This window comes from Nyctereutes procyonoides, unplaced genomic scaffold (genome assembly GCF_905146905.1).
Source record: "Nyctereutes procyonoides isolate TBG_1078 unplaced genomic scaffold, NYPRO_anot_genome, whole genome shotgun sequence".
Classification (NCBI taxonomy): Eukaryota; Metazoa; Chordata; class Mammalia; order Carnivora; family Canidae; genus Nyctereutes; species Nyctereutes procyonoides.
In genome coordinates this window covers 21,654,133-21,675,570 of record NW_026575036.1, presented here as the reverse complement: position 1 = coordinate 21,675,570, position 21,438 = coordinate 21,654,133, and the positions used below count along the sequence as shown (strand labels likewise).

Sequence of the window (21,438 nt, the reverse complement as noted above, 5' to 3'; positions counted from 1 at the left end):
CACAAATTGTAGAGAATTCATATTGTTTGTAAAATGATTTTCATGAGTTTATACTTCCACCAGGATGACGTATATGTTTGATTTTCCTACAAAATTCAGGCTGAAGATTTATAATGGATTAGAAGGTAGGAATCCTAGGTATCTATAAAGTATAAATCTGATGCTAGTAAAATATTTGTGCATTAAAGTCCTAGTAAGAGTTGTGTCCATGTGTGTACATGAATCTTCATATCCTTGTCATTCTCTGAAGAATGGAGAAAGGCACCTGCAGTTATCATCAAAGTACAAAATCTAGACAAAAGAGTGGGATTAGAAAGGATTTATTTGAGATTGTAGGTGTCCATAAACTATAGTTCCAAACACTGCAATGCCATCTGTTTTGGGATATAATGATATGTAGGCCTTTGAAGGTTTTCTCTGGGAATGCACTTCTTAACCTTTGCTATTATAAGAGTGCCATTTTGGAGTGGTTCTCACTGTGTCTAAGGCCGTGTTTTAAATCTATTGACATAATAGATGCCTTTCTTATGCTTTTAATATGAGCATAAGGGTTTCATTTTTATGGCTTCAAAGAAAACACAAATGGGTACAGCTTCACAATAGAATTCTACAGAAGGCAGCTTATGCTTGTTCTGATCTACCATTCAGGAGCAGCTTGTTTAATGAATTGTTTAGCTTCTTAAGAAGAAAACCACCAAGTAGACACTCTGAATGCATAAATGTTTCACATAATGATATGCAGGGTTTTGCATTCACACTCAGTGTTCATTATCAGAAAGAGAATGGTACAAGAAAAGCCAGAGGCTTTTGTTTAAAAAAATTTTTATACTAAAGATTTATTATTAAAAAAACCCCACAAAAATAGAAAAAGCTATGGTATTTTGTTTTCTGATCACAATGTGTACTTTTCCACAACATTTAATTACTAAAACATGGAAGGCAATATCCATTCTTAAAGTACCTCCGTTTTTAAGTACAGTTAACATACATAGTTTTAATCACAAAGCAATCAATTAATGGCCTAAATAATTAGCTGCTAATCATCATTTTGTTAGTAAAAATGGAGAGTTGGGAATGTAATTACTAAAATGTTATCAAAGGCTTTTTCTTCCTCAATTCACACATTATTCAGAAATACTTGGAGGATCTTATATTCTGTAGGTGAGCATTCATGAGAACCTCTTCAAATAGGTTGGCTTAAAGATATTTAGCATATGAACCAAAAACGTTAAGTGGAAAACTCATTTTTTCACACCTCTGTTCATGGTCTTAATTCATTGTGACTCAAAAATGTTGCAATTCATAGCAGTTTCAGCCTTGATGAATTAGGTTGTTTTCAACATCAGAGTTCACCATGTATCTTAAGGCCATTCAAATGATATTTGGTAGCCAAACCTACCTGTTGTGGATACCAGGCTCCCAGGTAGGCATCAGATGGAAGTAAAATTGAGTAGAAATAACAAAACACAGAAAAACCCTCAAAATGAGCAAATGTTTCCCCTTAGCCCCCCACAACACTACCACCATCAAAACTAACAAAACTAAAACCTCAGAATGGGGAAGCTCTGAAAAGGTTGACAGGAATGAAAAATCTTCTAGATCTTAAGTGAGTTCTATTGCTTATCATCCAAGGCAAAGCAGAACTGATATGTTTCTCAGATTTGGCAAGCCCTGCTCCCTTTCTTCCGCTGCTACCCTGTCCCTCTTCTCTCCGTTTTATGCGGTTAGGAGCTTAAAACATCTATTGTATTAAACAGAACTTGATGTGAGTGAAAATTAAATGTCTTTCAGTAGATTTTAGATGATGTTAGCCAGCTTTATTTATTTTTTCTTTTTTTTTCTTTTTTTTTTTTAATCTTTATTTATTTATGATAGGGACACAGTGAGAGAGAGAGAGAGAGAGAGAGAGAGAGAGAGAGAGAGAGAGAGGCAGAGACACAGTTAGAGGGAGAAGCAGGCTCCATGCACCCGGAGCCCGACGTGGGATTTGATCCCGGGTCTCCAGGATCGCGCCCTGGGCCAAAGGCAGGCGCTAAACCGCTGCGCCACCCAGGGATCCCTGTTAGCCAGCTTTAAAGTTTCTATGATTTTTTCTACTTTTTTCTAAGTTTCTTCTTTCTTAGTCTTTGAGTCCCTAATATGTACAAAGGCTTGTACTGGATAAGACTTGCATGATTCTCTTTATTCAGGTTCTCAAAGCCCAGTGGGTGTAAAAGAACACAAGAACAGAAATCACAAAACAACCAAGGCTGCCCTGGGTTAGGAGCGATATTTTATGCAGCTGAAGGAGCTGAGAACAACTGCTTTGGGTTTTACCAAGGTGGTGATATTTAAACCACTTAATCTCCATTGTGAAGGATTCATAAGCATTTTCTAAGCAAGATAAAAAGTAGAGGAGGACTTGCATTCAAAAGTTTTGGATAAAGCATGGTAAAGTGACAGAAATGGAGATATACTGCCTTTAAAAGAAATCTCTTAAAATTTTCAAGAGACGGGGACATGGCCCGTGATAAGCCATGTGGGGAAGCATCTGGGTTGGTCAGGAGGCTGGGAAGTGTGGGAGAGAGTATGGGCAAAAGGCTTTATTACTACACTGTTGGGAGGTTGTTAGGTGGAGAGGGCCTCTGTTGGGCAGAAAGTGAAATCAGTATTGGGGTTTGTAGGTTGAGGGCTTTTAAGGACTTTAATGTGCCTGTGAAAGCTGGGCTGTGCTGGCAGACATAAGCATAAAACAGTTTGATTCTGTGGCTGAATGTCAAATCATGAATTAATCCGTAGGAGTTAGAAGAGGTCTGTAGAGAAGAGGGAATAGTATTGGTACGTTCAGAGTCCTGACGTGCATGAAGAGTATGGGAAGGTAGGGGAAATGGGATTCTGAAGGTACAGATGCAGATCTGAAAGGACTGTAGGATTTGTGGGCTATTCCATAAGCATTGAGGAAACCGTTTTAAAGCTGAGACATCCTATGATCATTTGAAGGTGTTACTCACTTGGCAGTATTTATTTTTTAATTATTTTATTTAATTTTTAAAAATATTTTTATTTGAGAGAGAGAGAGAGCGAGAGAGACAGAGAGAGAGGCAGAGACACAGGCAGAGGGAGAAGCAGGCTCCATGCAGGGAGCCGGACGTGGGACTCGATCCCGGGTCTCCAGGATCAGGCCCTGGACTGAAGGCGGCGCTAAACCGCTGAGCCACCTGGGCTGCCCAGTATTTATTTTTTAGAGATAGTTTTGGGTTTGAATGAGAGGAGACTGAAGGCCAGGGCACTGAACCAAAGCAGCTCTGTTGTTGACAAAGGATTGGAATGTCCAGTGAAGTGCACGTAAGACGGTACATGGAAGATAATTTCCTTAAAGCTTTTTCCTCCGCTTTGAGGTGGTAAAGCTTGTTCTGTGTGTAAGCCATGTGGATAATATTCCTGTGAATGCATGAAAATTCTTGCAAATTTCCTTCACACACGGATGATTTCCCTTTTGAAGATTAAGTCAGCATCAGTTTGGGGAAAGCTGGATGTCTTTAGTGTCAGCAGGGACCACAGTTGACTTAAGCCAGGAGTCAGGAAGAGTTCTTCTGGCTTTGAGACTTTACCTTTCTGGGTCTGAACCTAGAGTAGATAGTAAACGGCTAGTGTTTATTTCAGTAAAGGTCAAGTTTCCAGGTTTCCAGCTTCAGTACTTCACAGCTTTGGGGACCAGGAAGTCGTAGGAAATGAGTAAAGTGAGGTGCCATTAGGACACAGAGGTATCCACCAGGACACAGGCATGCTTCTGGCGAAGGGTACACAGCGAATGGGAGACCAGTATTACCGGATCTTTTGTATTTTATGATTTGAAAATCTCATATTTTTGTGTAGGGGATGGGGGTGGGGATGGGGAAGAAACACAAGAGCTGCATTTGGCTGGTTAGCTACCTGTTTACAAATCCTAAAACTTTCCAAGATCCCTGACCATGGCCAATATTTTGAGCTAATAAACTTGTTAATGGTGCATTTAAGAGTCAACTCAAGCTTCTAAATACATATAGAAAAAGCTACAGAGAACTCATTCATCTGCCCACCCTTTACTAAAACTACTCTCAAGATCACTTGTGACCTTCTTGCCAAAAGCAATAACCTCTCACCACTAACTCATTTTTAGGGGGTATTTCTCAGTATGGAGTGACTTTTTTTTTTTTTTTTTTTTTTTTTTAGATTTGTTTGAGAGAGTGCCTGGGTGAGGGGGAAGGGCAGTGGGAGAGAATCTTCATGCAGATTCCCAGCTGGCATAGAGCCGATGTGGGGCTCAGTCTCACAACCCTGAGGTGACCTGAGCCAAAATTGAGTCACTCAACTGACTGAGCCACCCAGGCGCCCCTGTTGCTTGACTTTAATGTAATTGTCCTATGCCTTTGGCTTCTCTGAACTAATTTGTTTCCACTTTGACTTCTTTCTTACCATTCATCTCATTTCTCTCCCTGCTGGTTCCTGCTCTCCCATCCATATTCTAAGTTTTTTTTTAAGTGCTTTTTGTGGCCACCGGTTTAGACCATTTTTAAATAGTCTGCGTGATTTTTTTTTCCTACTTCCCTAATTAAAGGATATACCCTCTAAATGTTAACTCTCGCTTGTTAAGGTTAAATCTCAAGCCTACGGTTGTCTGCTGCTTGTGTTCTGTTGGGTGTCTCAGTGGCACTTGGATCCAGTGCATCTAAATCTTGAAGCCACCACTCTCCTCTACCTCCCTCTCCATCTCTACCAGTCACCAAAGAAGCCTTTTTTGGTGGTGGGGAGGGCCAAGTCTATCTAAATCAAATGCATGCTATACAATGGAAATTTAGCAAGTATTACTTTTGAAAAGTAATTACCTAGAGAAGATGTGTATTCGAATGACAGATCATCTGCCTCAGCTGTTCAGATCTCCCTTTTTGCTTTAGCTTTCATGTCCTTTAGAATATTTTAAGTAGTTATTCATCAGTGTTTTTTTTTTTTTAATTTTATTTATTTATTCACGAGAGACGCAGAGAGAGAGAGGCACAGACACAGGCAGAGGGAGAAGCAGGCTCCATGCAGGGAGCCTGACGTGGGACTCGATCCCCGGTCTCCAGGATCACACCCTGGGCTGAAGGTGGCACTGAACCGCTGAGCCACCTGGGCTGCCCCTCATCAGTCTTATTAGTAATGTTTTGAAGTTAAATTTTGTCCCCAAGGAAAAATCCTAAATAGTGAAATTTGATCTGTTAAGGTTTTGAGATTTGAATCCTCTGCAGTATGGCTGCCTAACGCGGATTGTGAAGCGTGCTCTTCATGGTCATCATACGGATCTTCAAAGTAACTCTGAGCTCTGATCATTCTTACAGATGTGTCCTCTGAAGGGAAGGGCAGCAACCTAGTAGTGATGTGACTGTTCCATGCATACAGGGTTCTTATTAGTGGACCTATTTTGCCAGGTGAATGCTCTGCTTGTATAATGAAATTTGCATGTGATAGTGTATTCCAAAGAGAAGAATTCATCTCCCATATATGATGCTTATTTTGTGTTAAGTCTGTGACCATGTCCCAGAGCTTTGAAGTTCTGTTTTGCCTGAAATCTTGTACTGTCTAGGGTTGCTAATAAGTGGTTAATTCCTACCTCGATTAAGTTATGTGAAACGGGTAGTGAGGAAGGGAACCAATATCCTAGGAACCAGAGTTGGGAGCATTTTGAAAACCGAACATGGAAAGTAACTTTAATCTCTTACATTTTAGGTGCAGTAACAGTTCTTTTTGTCTACCTGTCTACTCCTAAGAATTGAGTTTTTCTAAATCTCTTCTTTATACAAGGGTTATTTATACTGTATCATTAGACTAGAAATACTGATTTATTCTCAGTTTTGAAGGCAAGGTTGTTTTCCCCTTGATAACCTCTCTGCTAGCTTGGAAATGAATTAGGAGAGGATTACGAGTCTTAAGGTGTAAGAGAAGCTATCCTAATCATAGCCCTTGATTGGAGAGTAAGATCTGCTAGTGTCTTGAATATAATGGTGTCAAACTACTAAGTCCGTTACAATTTTATTTCCTTCTATGGCTGTAAAATTAGAGATTAGAGTTTCTCATGTGTTAGGAGTTTTAATTTTTTTTTTTTTTTTTTTTTACTCTTGTCAACTTGTTTTGGTTCATGTAATTATCAAATCGGTTGAGGAGGGACTGAGACTATTAACCCATTGAAATATACATTTGTTTTTCTGTTGTACCTCCATTAAGAACTTTTCATCTTTGCTTTAGGTTGGTGCACTTTGTGTTTTTGAAATTCGTGTATAAGGTTTTTAGTCCCTTTGCAACTTGGTAAAATTCCTGTGAGTTTTCACTTGACAGCAGTGTAAGCCTCCTCTGCCGGGATTGAATACATTTCCATTTAGCCTCATAGTAGTGCTTGCTCTTCAGTGATCTACTATCTTGTATTTCCTTTGGCTTGTTTCATATTTAGTCAGCCTTAACACAATTTTCCTTAATCTTTTCCATCTCAAATTTGTGTAAAAACAAACCTTTACTCTAAATGGGAGTTGATGTAAATACTTAAGATGGTCTTCATTTATACAAACAAAAAAATATTAAATGTGATTGGAATCATTCATTTTTAGGTCTTTCACTAATTGTACATTCTTAATTTCTTGCTTTACTAAAAATTGCTATTAAATTATTTTATAGTTAGCATCTTAATTATTTTTTTCTGGTTCGTATACCTGCTTACAGTTTTTTAAGGTTAAGAATGTGGTCTCTGGAATTTTGAGCTATGGAATATCCCAAAATTTAGGGGCTATATTGTTTATGTAATTAACACTGTCTTGCATTGTTCTTAAATTTGTTATACTTCTGTCCCACCTGTTGATTTTAAGATTTTGTTTATGTTCTTTAAAGGAAATGGTAGCATTTTATTCCACTTTTTTTTTTTTTTTTACATTCTTCATAGCAACTAATACTAATTATGTATATAATAACTGCTGGGCGGACAAATGAGAATTATTAGTACCAAAATAACCTTTCTGCTCCATCAGGTGTGTAAGACAAGGTTAATTCGGAAGATGATTTGGGGCCTCATAGGAAGATGTAGCTCAGATGGGAAAGTCAGAAGGCTTACTTGAAAAAATAACTCCTTATCCGAAGCTCAAAAGATGAGCAGGATTGGTCAGGAGAAAGGGAGAGGGCAAAAAGTATTCCAGATAGAAGCGACAGCATGTGCAAATGCCTGGGGAGGAGTCAGTGCTTAAAACACTTAGGAAACCAAAAGTAAAGTGTGGGATGCCAGAAGATGCCAGGATGATGTGATGCTGGAGAAGTAAGGAGGAGCAAGCTAATGAAGGTATGGGTAAGCCCGGTGAAGGGATTTGGACTTTAACCACACCAAACCAGGGGATATTGGGAACTACATCGCCCCAGTAGTTCAAACTAAGGTCCTAGTATAGGGTCTGATTATTTTGTGGGATTTGACTTGGCCGGAACCAATTGCTGTTATTGGTGGCAGAGCTGTAATCAGCCAGACCAACCCTGCTTGTGGGGTAGGACAATACAACTGGAATCATAGACAGCACTGGGGTTGCTGGGATAGGTACCCAAGTTGAAACTGGTGACTTGGAGGAATAGATGCTAGGTAGAGAAAATGAGAATGTGTACAAACAGGTGAACAGTTGTGATTAGTGTTGGAAAAATTGAGGTACTTTAAGCACTACAAAAGGAAAAGCCCAAAACTGGTGAGAAATTCAGAATGAAGGATGTTTTTGACATCAATAGATTAGTAGGTAAACCTGCCGAGAGATAGAGTGGATAGAGGGCTGAGATATTAGTAACATACAGGCTATGTAAAAGGACCAGTAGTACGTTTGGTGTAGAGTTTTAGGTTAATTCACTTTTCTACTGCTATATCTAATAATTTTGTATATATATTAGCAAATTGGGATTACTCACTTGGCTTTCTAGACATACATTCCTCAGCATCTTATTTGGGGGATGGGGAAAGTACAAAGTGGAAGTCCAAAGGTAATATTCAGGTTTTGATTTTCAAAATCTGATTTTGCAACAGCAAATAGAAATTTCTGAATTCTTTTTAGTATATTCACTACTAGTCCTGGAGGCTTCTGTTCATAGCATTCAGCTGGAAAGAGCAAATTTATGGTGCTGGGTCAGTAGTCTGCCCTTTGTTTCTCACCTCATGGTGGGCTGGGAGAAGGAAGGAGAAGGTAAGCAAGATGAGTGCAGTGGTAAGACACGTAGGGGTTTTTCCTGTTCCATGTGATTAAGTGAAGAAAAAAGCTGCTAAGGGGAGATTCTTGTTCTCGTTCTGCATTAATATCTCTGGAGGCTAAGGTCTCAACCTTGCCCCAACATGGATTTGTTTATTCATTTGTTCCTTCATTTGTAAAATATTTATTGAGTACCTCCTTCGCTGAAGCTACAAAGGTGCTGGGGCCTGTTTAACATGTCCCATAACCAGCCTGTACAAGTAGAGGGAGGGAGGGTGGGTAGTAGGAGATGAAGTCACAGTGGTAGTGGGAGGCTAGATTGAGTTGTTAATGGGTGGATCCAGGTTGTGGGGCCTGAAGACTAAACAGATTAAGGGGAGGGTGCTTTAAGAAAAATTAATGCAAAATCTCTAGGATTCTTTTTAAGGCCTGGAAAAGGGATTTTTATAAGTGAGAGACCAGAAGTTTAAGTAGCTTTTGGTTCATGGTGAATCTACCCCAACACATAGGGTATTGTAAATCATAATAAGGATTTTGGCTCCAATATTAGAAGGATTTTGAACAGGAGAGAGACCTAGATCAGCCTACGTTTTAAAGAGATCATACAGATCATTACATGCAGAAAAGACCAGCAGAACAAGGGAAAAGCAAGGAGAGTTAGGAGGGTACTGCAGTAATCAGGCTGAGCAATGATGAGGTCTGGAATTAGAGTGTAGCCATAAAGTTAGAAGTAGCCACCTGCAAAACTATGTGTTTTGATGGTCAAGCTGACAAGTGTGGGGAGTTGAATGTTGAGAGTAAGAGTGGTCAGATTATCCTAAATAGTGGGTTTAATTTTTGCCTGAACAAATGGAAGGATGGAGTTTTCATTTACTGAGAATGGGGAAGGCTATGGGAACCACAGGTTTAGGAAGGAACATCAGGAGTTTTGTTTTTGTTTTTTTCTCCTTAGATATTTTGGGTTTGAGCTACCAACTAGATATCCAGAGGGAGACAAGCCAAGCAGGCAATAGAAAATAAATTGGAAGGTCAGTAAGGGCGTCTGGGCTTGAAATAACAGGAATTAGAGTAACATATCCTATATATGCTAACTTCATGACATGGAGAATAGATCAGAATACAGAAGAGAACTGAACTGTGTGCAGTGCTAGTGTTTAACACTTGAAAAGGTGAAGATTAAACTAGGAAAGTTTAAGAAGCCAGGAAGGTAGTAAAGGGACCAGAATGTGTGCCCCAAAGCCATGTGAAGACTTCTCAGAAACGTAGGATAGATTAATTGGCTAAATGATAGGAATTCAAAGAATATGAAGATTTGGAACTGATTACTGAATTTTGCTAAGTTAGGGATGATTGGTGACCTCAGATGTGCTAATTGAAATGGGTTCAAGAATTTTGGCATGAATAAAACTTTAGTATTGTGAAGAGACTTAGATGAATTATTTTTAGGCTGCCTTTGTTAGGAACTAATCCTGTTGTGAAAAGCTTCATTTAAAAAGTCCTATGTTAAACTTTGGGATATAGCATTAAATAAAAAACCTATCTGAAAATAAGAGCTCAGTCTGTCAATTTTAAACATATTACTCTTGTCAAAATCCCCAAAATGGACTTAAAAAAACCATCCAAAGCAATAGTAAATAAAACTTTATTTTGTTAAAGTTAACATATATTTCATAAGAATTTTAAAAATGTATCACATTTATTCAGAAAAGTGTCCCTATATGTGGATCTATTTGGGACTTCTGTTGGTCTATTCATTGTGCTACTGTACTTAAAAAAATTGTGTACTGTATTTAGAAAATAGCTCTATTAGTTAATGAAATGTGGTGGAAGAAGCCCTTGACTTCGCAAGATTGTCTTGGTTATTCTTTACCCTTTGCATTTACATATAAATCTTGGAATCAGGTTGTTGGTTTCTGCAAAAAGGAAAAAAAATGGATTTTATTAATCAAGAGCTCAATCTGGTGAGGTGGTATCTTTATAGAGTCTTCTAACCCATCAATATGGCATATCCTCCATTTATTTATTTCCCACTTTTTTTTTTTTAAAGATCTTATTTATTTATCCATGAGGGACACAGTTGAGAGAGCGAGGCAGACACAGGCAGAGGGAGAAGCAGGCTCCATGCAGAGAGCCCAACATGGGACTCGATCCCGAGTCTACAGGATCACACCCTGGGCCAAAGGCGGCGCCAAACCGCCGAGCCACCTGGGCTGCCCTATTTCCCACATTAGTAGTGTAGAGCTGTCCCACATCTTTGTAGAACTGTTGCGTGTCATTTTTTCCTGGGCATTGGGGTATTGGGTGAGTTTTTTTTTTTTTTTTTTTTTTTTTACTGTAAGGGGTATAATATTGAAAACTTCATTTTTTTCTACATAAAAATTTTTTTTCATATTGAGTTTACTGTTCAGCAACCTTGTTCATATATCCTAATAGTTTATCTGTCGATGCTTTTGGATTTGTACATGAAAAATCACAAAGACAGTTATATCTTTCCAATCTGTTAACCTTTTATTTCTTTTCTATTATTGCACTGGCTAGGAATTGTAGAACAAAGTTGACAAGACCTGGCAATAATGAAAATCCTTGCCTTATCACCGATTTTAGGAGGGAAAATTTCATCATTTTCTAACATGTGCAATGTCTGTGGAAGTTCCCCCTGTATTTCTAGCTTAATTTTTATTATTACTGGATGTTGAATTCCATCAAAGGTATTTTCCTCTGCTTATACCAAGGTGATAACTGATTTTTTAAAAATTTATTTTAGAGTGCATGTACAAGCATGAACAGAGGGAGAGAATCTTAAACAGACTCCATGCTGAGTGTGGAGTCCTACAGTGGATCAGTCTCATGACCTTGTGATCTTAACCTACTGAGCCACCCAAGTGCCCCTAGATAATTGATTTTCAAATGGCAAGTCCACCTCATGTTTTTATCAGGCTGGCTTTGATAACTTCTTTAGAATTTTTGTACATTTGTTCATGAGTCCATTTGGTTTGTAATTTTGTCCCTAGTGTTGAAAGCAAGAAGATGGTCTATGAAAGGGAATGATTAAAATGATGGGCCAGGGTATGTGAGCTGTGTAGGGATGTCCTTATTTTTGTTTTGCTCACTAATATCTGAGATCTACAGACCAAAGAAGTGAAAATAATAGATTTGTAGGGAGCAGTAAACATAAATTTTTCTACCTATAGTTTTAGATTGTTAATCAACCATATGGCTCATTCTACAGTTGTCCTTTGGTCTACCAACCACAATTTAATTGCAAATGCTTAGTGAAGTAAATTTTAATCTTTGGCTCTCTACCGCTTACCCATGTGATAATTCCTCCTGAAAAGGAAGTAAAGACTTTAATTATTTGCAATTAGAATCTGATTCAGTATTGCTGCCCTATTTAAAGACCTGGAGACATGAGATTGGGCTGCTTTCACAATGATTACAAATGCAGGGGAAACTGCACAAGCATGGTCCATGCTCTTGGCTGGTCCCGGCCTGTGTTCTACTCTTTGTGAAGATCATTACTGCTGGAGTAAGAGTTGGGCCCCTTGCCAGGTCAGGCGACAGATACACTGTTTCATGTGGAGAATATCCAGACCTTTGGACTTACCCCAAGAAGGCTGCTTTCTTGGGCTTTTCTTTCTTGGAAGAGAGCCAGAAAACTGAAGAGGATAAAACTCCCTCATTGTGACCTGTTAGTTCGCAGTCTACAACTTTCTTTGCATATGCATAACTGTACCTAGATCTTAGATTAGATTAATATCCTGATGTTAAGATTGACAAAAACGCTCTTTTTTAAATCATGGTGATCTATGACATTCTGAGATGTACCATAAAATGAGTATCTCTTTGAAAATAAGAATTCAGTTTATCAATGACTTCAAAGTTTGATTTCTTTTTTTCCCCCACGTATCTCAAATCAAAATCAGTGGACTTCATAAAAGCTGACAAAAGCAATGTGAATAAAAGTTAATTCCATGATACAGACATTAAGTACTATGATTTCAGAGTTTTAATTTTAACATTTTATATTATGATGACCTTTAATTAGACCTAAGTTTCTTAACATTAATACCATATTTAAAAAAAAAAACATCTCAAGCAAATATCAAAGAGTAGAAGAATATTTCACACGAGCATTCTATTTTCAGTCAAAAGCTATTTCAGAATGCCAGGTCTAGGAGAAATTAGAATGGCCAGAGTAGCATTAGGCTAGAATGAGTTGAAGTATAAGGTTAGATTCCTTTTTAGATTCTTAGGAGTTATAACCTTATTTTCCCAAAAAAAAAAAAAAAAAAAACACTCAAGACAAACTAATAGGAAATACCCATACTAGTATACAAGTTAGTCCTAGGGTGGAAAAATAATATAACATCAACACTTGAATTGTGATAGAGCAAATAGAGGTCATAATATTTACAAATGCCTGCTTTTATCTAACTGCATTTTGGGAGGTATTTGAATACTCAGTACTTAAAATGACCTAACTGTGTTTTTGGAATGATTCCACAGGCATGAGGCCGACTGTCCTCTGTGGGAAATCTTGTAGTTCCGGAGCAACTCCTCTGAAATTTGGGCAGCAGTTAATAGGTTAGGTGTTAATTCTTAGTAAGTGGTGGAGCGCCTGGGTGGCTCAGTCAGTTAAGCATCTGACTCTTGATTTCAGCTCAGGTCATGATCTCAGGGTCATGACTTCAAGCCCCAAGTCGGGCTCCTTTCTGAGTGTGGGGCCTTCTTGGGTTTCTTCTCTCCCTCTCACCATTCCCAACTCAAGTGGCCTCTCTGTTGTTTAAAAAAAAATCATACTAAGTGGATATGAGTTAGAATTGGATTGTCATGATGGCTCATCTGAAGGTAGGAAGATAAGATGAATAAAGTAGAATTCTGTACTGTTGTCAGTTTTATTCGTGTTCTGCTATATTTTCAGCCACACTTGCAAAATAAACCCACTAGAGATCAGTGTTCAACATGAGTTCTGAATAAGTGATTTTTCCGTAAAGAATGAAATGTCACGTTTCATTTGTATTTTCAGATGCTCGGATGTAAATTTAACTCCTAAGACTTTCAGACGTCTCTTCAAGAAGCCATAGAGTAGGAGTTTAGAATATCCTATTGGCATGTGTATGGTTGTCCCTCAGAAGTCTTAACACTTGTGTCAGTTGACTAATTTATCTTAGTCTCCTTTTGCTTAGAATTTTTGATAAGGGATAGGATTTGAAGTTGTGGGTAAAAAGCACTTCGTAAAATGCAAAAGGTTATGCAGTTTGTCTTCTGTACCATTTGGGTGTAGTGATTGGGCTGCCCAAAGCTCAAGAGAAAGCCAGTGCATGTTCCTTTCTACCAAAAATCATCCTAAGGTTTTGAACTTAGGAATGAACGTGTGCCTGTTTTCAACTCCTGTGTAAGGATTGATTCAGCTTGTTAGGGAGACCTGTCTTCTGCATCTTTAGAGTGAACTCATGGGGTGGCTTCTTGAAAAGGTAGGTGAAGAAAGGGTATTTTATTTACTGTAATGCTTGACATGTGTGTTCTTTGTCCTGTCAGCCTTCGTAGCAGAAGGAACTAGAATTTCTTGCTACATATAAGATTAATGAGAATACTTTGGGGGTTTCCAGTGGTTTTTTTTTTGTTTGTTTCGGGGCCTCTAGAGTGAAAGGATGGTACTGAAACTGTCTCAAGCCCATGCACAGTGGAGCTAAATGACTATGTCTAAATCTTGGCTCAGCTCTGATTCTGAAATTCAAGAAGGACTAGACCCCATATTCTCATGAATATGACTAGTTAGTTCCTCTTTTGGTTTTGTAGGAGACAGCATTTTCCATTATGACCCTGGTTAACTAAATTCTTAACATTCTACATGTCTTACTACATATGACCTTTAGAAGAGTCATGTGATCTGGAATTCTTTTTTTTTTTTTTTTTTTTATAAATTAATTTTTATTGGTGTTCAATTTTGATCTGGAATTCTAATAATTGATACTGAGGAAATCTGAGTTCATTTCTTTGTTATGCCACTTACTCAGTTGGTGGCTGTTGAAATTGCGTGTAACCTGTGTCACATGCCTGTTTTAAAATGTGTACTATAATAGAAACTGATTCAGGGATGCAATGAGGACTAGTGATGTAATGATTCTTTTATGTTTCAAGTTTTGGCCAGTCACAGGCAAGTCCATAATCTGCACATTTATTACTAGTAGGTAGGGTTCTAATTAACAGGGGAACCTCTTTGAAATACAACTTTGTAAAATACTTTAGAAGCTATGTGCCATAATTCTAAAAGGGTGGTGGTGATTTTTAATATTGAAAAATCATGGAGACTATAGATTTTCATAAGTCTTTGTATTGAATGCTAATGTTTAAAAAAAAAGTTCCAGAATTATTCTATTAACCTGGATAATTGACTTTAACCTTCCTGTTTCTCCTTTTCACATAAAATGAGGATATTAAAAGTACCTACTTTACAGAATTAATAATAAAGGAGATAACTTAGGTGAAGTACACCAGTCCATGGTAAATTACTAAGTGTTTATTAGGTTTATTAGTGTCCATAGTAGCATTAATAACAAAACTCAGTAGCCTGGCATAATAGGACATAGAATCCAGAAAACCTAAATTCTGAGGAAATAAGTTAGATTTTGTAATATCTGATATGATCACTATTTCAAGGCACATACAATTCTTTGAATTGGGAGCCCTGTTGGCTACTTAACAAGCGGTTTAAAATGCGAGGTGCCCTGGATCATGTGTCTGGAAGGCAGACACGTAGCTCAGTTGGCTACGTGTCTGCCTTCAGCTCAGGTTATGATTCCGGGGTCCTAGGATTGAGCCCTGCCTCAGGCTCCCTGCTCAGTGGGGAGTCTGCTTCTCCCTCTCCCTCTGCCTGCCTTTCCCCTGCTTGTACTCCGTCACATAGATACAATCTAAAAAAAAAAAAAAAAAAAAAGGTGATGATCCAGAATAAGATTCATTTGATTTTATACTCCTGCTATTGGAGAAGTATAAAATTTGTTCACGTGATCAAATACAGAGCATTAATGTCAGTTCTGACCTAGGTAGAGGCCAGAGTGAGTGTTTTACTTGCTATCAGGAAAATTGAAAGCAATCTCTACATCTTTGAATTGCTGCTGTTGTACATCACAATTAGTTACTCTTACTCTGAATTTCTGGGCTCATAAACCTTTTGTCCCTCAGTGTATTCCTTTCTTTCCTTTCTCTCCCAATTTTCGTCCATCTGTTTTCCTGTTTTATTTTTTTCCCCTTCTCTCCATGAATATTTGTTGAACACTTATAAGGGGCATAAAACGTTGCCCAGCATTTTTCTTAATTTTTTTTTTTTTTATATTCATGAGAGACACAGAGAGAGGCAGAGACATAGGCAGAGGGCAAGGCAGGCTTTCTGCAGGGTGCCTAATGCAGGACTTGATCCCAGGACCCTAGGGTCACAACCTAAGCCAAAGGCAGATGCTCAACCACTGAGCCACCCAGATGCCCCCGTTCTTAGTATTTAAAGAGTTTATAGCTTGCCTGGTAGTGCTAGTATGACAACACTGTTTAGTGGTGGGCTTTGGGGAATAGCTTGGACTTGTGGTCTGTGTGCATCAGTGGTAATTTCTTGAGGTAAAAGGGATGCTCTTGGAAATGAATTTTTTTGGACATGAATGAAGGATGAATGGGGGTCAGGGATTGAAGATGGTGGGGTCACTTTGGAGACTGTGTTTAATTTTGCATTCGTGATTCTAATATTCTAAAGGTGAGAGGACCTGAAAGAGTTGGGAGACATAAGGCCACTGTTGACCATAGGAACAAAACAAGTAAAAATTTAGAAGAAAGGCAGAACTTGGTAACCAGATACAAAGGGTAAAAAGAAGAGCTCCCTGGTAGTGCATGGTTTAGCATGAGTTTTGCATATTAGGAAGTTATTACTCATTAATAGAACATACATGGGAATAGGAAAAGAATTCAATTTTGTATAATTCGAAGTGTGAGTAGGACATTAATGTAGAATTATGGGTTTCTAATTACACTGTTTACCAGTAAATTTTTTAGTGAAATTTAGTAAATTTTATAGTGTAATTTTAGGTATTATTTTCAACGGTCTCCTTGCATTCTACAATACACTATACTGTTAAAAAGGTTTTATTTACAGATGTAATTATTTTATGTTCTAGTGGGCAGTTAATCCATTGCATGATGTTCCTGATTTGATGGAAACGGTTTGCTCTAAATTATTTTTGGGTCATAATACACTTGCTATAAATAAAGGATGGCACTTCATTTTAGCATTTGACTTGGAACATAAATAAAGACCAGCGTTTCATGAAGATGATGTAACTGACCAATGAGCTTTGAATAATGCCCATTTGAATATTTGGAAAGGTCACTTTATCATTTGTTAAACTGCTTAATTATGAATATCGAAACATAATGAGATTAAATGTTTAAGCTTGTAAAAAGTTACAGATGCTGTTTTTAAAAACATGGGTAACTAAAAAAAATCATGATAAAACAAGTTATTTGTGATGGTTTAATGGACTTAGGGATATTAAAGAATTAAATAGTTCTGTCCACCTTCTAGTCACATGCATCCAGCACCACCAATGTTAAAAGTTTGGCATGTATACTTACCTTTTTGGCTCATTTTATATAAAATTTTATGGCCAAATACTTGTATATTCTGTGGAAGTTTTTACAAAAATAAGATACTACACATATTACTGACACATTTTTTACTAAAAAACACATGGTCATCCTTTCATATCAGACACACAGACTTAATTCATTTCTTAACAACTGAATAATATTTCATTACTCAGTTATTCCTGTGTTGAGGTTGTTAGTTTGGAAAGTCTTAAATTGAGTCTATTGGGATTTTAAGTTATAAGGACATTTATCTGCAAAATCAAAACTTTCTTCCTGATATTCATATTGTATGTTTCATTTTATTGTCTTACTGCATTAGGTAGCATTACCAAAACAATAGTACATGATAGTAGCGAGAGTGGTCATATTTTAATAGCTATTAGTTTGGTATATTATTAAGAATTTAATAAAATAATACATATCCTGAATATATGATTCATTATGAAATGCAGGACTCGAACAGCAACTCATATGTAGCTACATAATTCCACTCCTACCCACCCTCCCATTTTGTCCTCCCATTTGTCCAAAATCCTCTCACCTGAGGCACCCATCATTTTAAGTCCCACATAGGTCGTCCTCCTGCTTTTTATGTTCCATATGTGTTGGTAAAAGTGTGTATTTAGTCTATAAACCACCAAGAAATAGGTTTTATTTTATCTTTCTCAATTTTTAAACTTAGTGACAAGATGCATTCATACTATTAAGAGTTGGAGCATGAAATATTTCTTTTGAATTCAATTATTTTGACAGTTATGTAGAACATTCCCATTTTATTTGCTATAGAAATTAAGCTTTTGAGATCTCTAATACTGTGTTTCTTAAATTCTGGTTCTTTTTTTCCTTTAACTTTCATTGTCAAACAGTATCTTTAGTGGTTAAAACCACTGACTTGAGCCAGATTCCCAGAATTTGAATCCCAGATGTGCTGTTTAACATGCGACTGGATTTTATTAACTCAATTATATGAAACTTTTGTTTTAGGTAGGCAGATCTAAACTGTTCACTGTTATTATGATAAATGGCCTATTTAGTTTTGTTCCTTCTGTTTTTATTTGCATCTCCATTGGTGATCAACTGTGGTTGTGAGTTTTTTAATTTCCATATTGCAGATTCTTCATCTGTAAATGGAATTAACAATACCTATCTCCTATGGTGCTGTTAAGAATACAATCTTTAGATTTGAAATTGTGTAATTTTGTTATAAGGACTCCTCCCCCTCCCCCCCAATTATCCTATTTTTTTCCTATTTTTGCATTTCCTATTTAACTGCTCTATCCTTTTACTGTTTTCGTTACAATTTGGAGTTCTTATTTGTTACTTCAGCCTACACAGAGCCATCTATTCTAACTTTGTCAGTCTACGTCAGACCACAGTGCTTCCTTAATTGGATTGTGTTCTCATTTTACCTACTATTGCAAGCCAGAAAAATATTTGATTTTTTAGCACCCAAGCTGGGCAGACTTTGGGTAATTTCTTAGGCAGTTAGCTATTGACAGGCCTTTGTAACCGCCCATTCAACTTTATATGAACTTGATTGTTTTAGACACCTCATGTAAGTGAAATCCTACAGCATTCTTTTTTTTTTTTTTTTCTTTCGTGACTGGCTCATTTTACTTAGCATAACATCTTCAAGGTTCAAGGTTCATCTATATTGTAACATGTAACAGAATTTCCCTTTAAGGCTGAATAATCCATGTATATACACACACACACCACACTTCATTATTCATTTATCCATTGATGGACATTTGGCTATTGGATAATACCTTTTGGTGTTGTGAATAATACTGCAGTGAACATGGATGTTTCTTTATGACCCTGTTTTTGATATTTTTGAATATATACTCAGAGTTGCTGATCATATGGTAGTTCTATTTGTAATTTTTTTAGGCACCTTTATATTTTCTGTAGCAATTGCATCATTTTATAATTCCACCAATAGTGTGCAGCGATTCCAACCTCTCCACATTTTTGCCAACACTTAAATTATTATAATAGCCATCCTAATGGGTGTGGAGTGATAGCTCACTGTAGTTTTGATTTGAGTTTTTCTAATTAGGAAGGTTGAGTATCTTGTCACATGCTTATTAGGTATTTATTATCTTGGCTGAAATGTCTATTCACATCCTTTGCTCATGTTTGAATAGGGCTTTTTGTGTGTGTGGAGTTATAGGAGTCTTTTAAAAACATTGTGTACATTTATATGCACAATTCCACTTGTTTAGGAAGTCGTATTCCTGTATTTCCACTAGAATGAAATTATCTTGCTCAGGAAAAAAAAAAAAAAGAATAGTGGGTTAATGGAGCTGACATTTTTCAGTCCATAAATAAATAAATAAAACCACATCCTGCATTTCTTTATAGTTCTGATCCTTTTTTTCCATGTGATGTTTGAGTGATTGGCACTTATGACCACAAGCATTGTAGTCTATCAAGTTGTTATAGCACTGGTTCACAGCACACATCTATTGAATTGATACTCATCAATAAAAAAAAAATTTGAAAAAATTTTCTATGATATTTTCAAATCAGATTACAGTACATTCAGCGGAGTTTCAGGAGCATGTCACAGAATGATTTATCCTAGCAAATACACAGAAAACCTCATGAGCTTTAGTAAGTATTGACAGAGATCCATTTAAAAAATTTTAGGCAGATTCAAGCACATTCCTTTGCTTACCAACAGTATTCACAGGTAGACCGTGGACAGTGCTTATGACTACTCAGTATTGCTAGACAAGATCCTGCTACCACTAGTTTCCCTAATCGAAAAAAAATGAGGCCTTTCCTGCCAGCTAAGTAGCTGAATGTGGCTCTTAGCCTGAAAGAGCCTAATCCGTGCTTTTCCCTCCGGCTTCCCAAAGCATCAGCTAAGCAAATACTCCAGAACCTGGCACATCGTTAAGATTTATAAGAAGAATAGAAACACACTCAATAGCTTTGGAAGTCTATTTGTCTTCAGTAATGACAATGAAAAACCCCAAAATACAAAGCAGCTGCTGTTATTTATCACCATCACCCTAAAACTAAGGCTACATGTTTCATAAGATTTATCTGAAAAATATTTTTAAAATAAGGGAATTAGGGTACACTCAACTCTGCTATAAGAACGGTTATGCACTTGTAAATCACTCCCCAAAAGTCTTGAGAATGAAAAACTTTTTCGTTCTTTTGCCACAGGCTTGGGTAATCACTGTGATTGCCAAACAATCACATATACCTCCTGCCTCAAGAATTTCGGCAGCATCACAGCACAACTCTACGAATAGGCATTTTTAGCTTTATAAAACCCAGCAACAAAGCAGCCAACTGTTTTTCCTAAACAACATAGCAGTTATAGTCCATTTTTTTATTTTATTTTTTTAATTTTTTAATTTTTTTATAGTCAATTTTTTAAAAGCTAATTTGAAGAGTATGTGTCTGTCAACAGCACATAGTTTTTAATATAATTAGTAATAGCAAAAGTAATAACTCCCATTTACTTAGTACTGATCTAATAGCTTTTTTGGATTATCTAATTTATTCCTTGAAAACCTTTTAGTCCTCTGATGAGTGGCAGATACATGCCAATCCAAGATATACCACTTGGCATAAGGATTACTTTAAACTAAAAGCACTTAAAACAAGACATTTTTGACTCTTCTTTTAAGGAAGAAAAGATTTGTAGATATTTTCTCTCATTCAATAGGTTGCCTTTTCACTCTGCTATGTCTTTTGGTGCAATTGAAAAATTTGGTTGTCCCATTTGTCTATTTTGTTAACTGTGCTTTGGTATCTTAAGAAATCCTTGCCAAATCCAATGTCATGAAGCTTTTCTATCGTGTTCTTTTTTAGGACTTTCAGTGTTTGGTGTCTTTTAAGGTTTTAATCTGTTTTTTAGTTTTTATAAGTCTCTAATTTCATTCTTCTGCATGTGAATGTCCAGTTTTTCCATCACCTCTTGTTTGAGACCATTCTTTTCCCATAGAGTGGTCTTGCCATCCTTGTTGAAGATCATTGACCATACATATGAGTGTTTCCTTCTGGGCTTTGTATTCTATTCCATTGATTTATATGCTGATCTTAATATGCACAGGTCCTATAAATGCATAGGGCTTAGATGTGGCCTCTTAAAAATCTCTAATGTTGAATAATTTGAATGCTGTTTTTAAACATAAGCAAACAGAAGTTGTCAGGTATTTTATATAACCAAATATTATGAAGTTTATGTCCACATTTGATTTTCTGGATTCAAAAAGCCACCATTATATGGTTTAATTTTTCTGTCTGTGGTGATCTTCACATATTGTTTAACAGAAGCTTTTGTTCTGTATCTTATTCAAAATATGATTACTCTGTAATGAGTTGAAATACCATTAGCTTGAGGACCCAGTTTACCTACAGAGAGAAATGGGGGACTCTGATTTTTTATTAACCCAGTAGTTAATAAATGGACTTGAACAGTCATAGCTGTTTAAAAAAAAAAAGACTTAAGAGTTTGGTTTTTCTTCAGGCAATCTATGAAAATGAACATCTTATTACTAGGAATGGTAATCTTCATGATACTGCTGCATAACATTGCTTAATTTCCTTTTTATCCTTGTATTTCACATTGGAATCAGATGTGTAT

General features: G+C 36.9%; 1 protein-coding gene across 1 annotated transcript in view; it reads left to right on the top strand.

Moving 5' to 3' along the window:
- The window catches only part of ADAMTS20 (ADAM metallopeptidase with thrombospondin type 1 motif 20), a 163,910-nt gene that overhangs the window by 13,626 nt on the left and 128,846 nt on the right, over nucleotides 1-21,438 (top strand). The window lies entirely within an intron of this gene.